The sequence below is a fragment of the Mustela erminea genome, chromosome 5 (assembly GCF_009829155.1).
Source record: "Mustela erminea isolate mMusErm1 chromosome 5, mMusErm1.Pri, whole genome shotgun sequence".
NCBI lineage: Eukaryota > Metazoa > Chordata > Mammalia > Carnivora > Mustelidae > Mustela > Mustela erminea.
In genome coordinates, this window is record NC_045618.1 from 76,685,529 (window position 1) to 76,687,452 (window position 1,924).

Sequence of the window (1,924 nt, forward strand, 5' to 3'; positions counted from 1 at the left end):
TGATGAAAAATTATGCAGACACACTCACAGCCCTACAAGAAAACTACTTCTTGTAAAACAAGAGTATTTGACAAACACCAGGAAGCTGAAGATGATAAAACACATTCTAAGCTCCTTTTCTTATTAATCAAGAGGGGGTACTGTGTTAATGGCAGTCTGAGGTATTGCATGGGGAAGATTCTGTGCAAGACAGTATGTGAGAACCAGTGAACGGTACCTGTGGCCTGGATGGCTCTCACAAAACTCTCTCATTTGAAGCCACTTAAAGGGTAGTTTCTAAGTACCAGGATTGTAATAACTTCCAAGCACCAAACATAACTTGCGTTATAGCCAACAGTACATTGACTCTTGAAAACGTGGCAGTTGGGGGGCTGAATGCACCACCCCAACCCCACCCCTCTGCGCAATTGAAAATCTATGGATAACTTTTGACTCCCTAAAAAGCTGCTAATAGCTTACTCTTGACTGGAAGCCTTACTGATAACTTAAATGGTCAATCCACACGTATTGTGTATGTTATCTGTATTATATACCGTATTCTTGCCATATCTAGAGAAAAGAAAATGGTATTAAGAAAATTATAAGGGGGACACCTGGGTGTCTCAGTCAGTGGAGCATCTAGCTCTTCATTTCAGCTCAGGTCATGGTCTCAGGGGCATGAGATTGAGCCCCACATTGGGCTGCTTGAGGATCCTCTCCCCCTCTCTCTTTCTGCCCCCACATGCACACTCACACACACACACACACACTCTCTCTCTCTCTCTCTCTCTCTCTCAAATAAATAAATCTTAAAAAAAAAAAAAAGGAAATCGTAAGGAAGAGAAAATACATTTCTGGTACTATGCTATAACAAATCCATGTAAGTGAACCTGCATAGTTCAAACCTATGCTGTTCAAGAGTCCATTGTATTTCTGAATAGAAGGGGCAGCCTGAATGAGCAGTACTCAACTATAATTATCAGTACTACTTGCTTAAAAGTGATACACACTTTAATTCCAAAGTTTTGCTTCTTACTCTGACTTCAGCTCATCTATTTTTCATATCAATTGGTATCCGTAAGAGTGATACACTAGGACATGTTACATAGGTTAGACAGTTCAGAGCGTACACGAGGTTGAATCTTTTAAGTTACAAATTAGTCACTCCGAACAGCTTCTTTATGCAGCTGGGCTCAACCTCTGTCCCACATCATGTGCCTGAAACCTGCCAAACACGTGGTCAAGGAAACAGGAAATGAATGGCTTGACTTCCAGTATGGCCCCAAACATGGCGGATCTTACTGATGTGCCACACACACTTGGAAAGAGTGCATACTCTGTTTTTGTGGATGGAGGGTTTCAGAGAGGTCATTAGGGTAAGTTGTTTGAGACTGCTTCTCAAGTCTCCCATGCCCTTGGTGATTATTGATCTACTTGTACTGTCAGTTACCACAAGAGGAGTGTTTGGGTCTCTAAGTGTAAATGCAGACTTGCCTGCTCTTCCTCTGTTTTGTCAATCTCTGCGTCACGTATTCTGAGCTCTCCACTGGTAGGTGCATACACATTTACATTTGTTATATCTTCTTAGGAAATTGACCCTTATATCATTACCTCATACACCTCCTCATCTCTCTTTATCCCAATTGTCTTCATTTGGAAATCTGCATTTTCTCATGTTAATAGAGCAAATGCAGCTTTTTTTGGCTGTTTGTATGATGTCTTTTTATATACTTTTAGTTTCACCATGTCATACTAATTAAAGTGGGTTTTTGTAGACAGCTTATGGCTTGATCTAATTTTTTAATCCAATCTGACAATCTTAATTAGGGCATTTTGATCATCTGCATTTAAAGTAGTTATTGATATGTTAATATCGAGTCTACCCTTTTATTATTTGTCTGTGTGTTCCTTTGAATTTTTTTTTGTTTGTTTCTCTGTTCTCTCT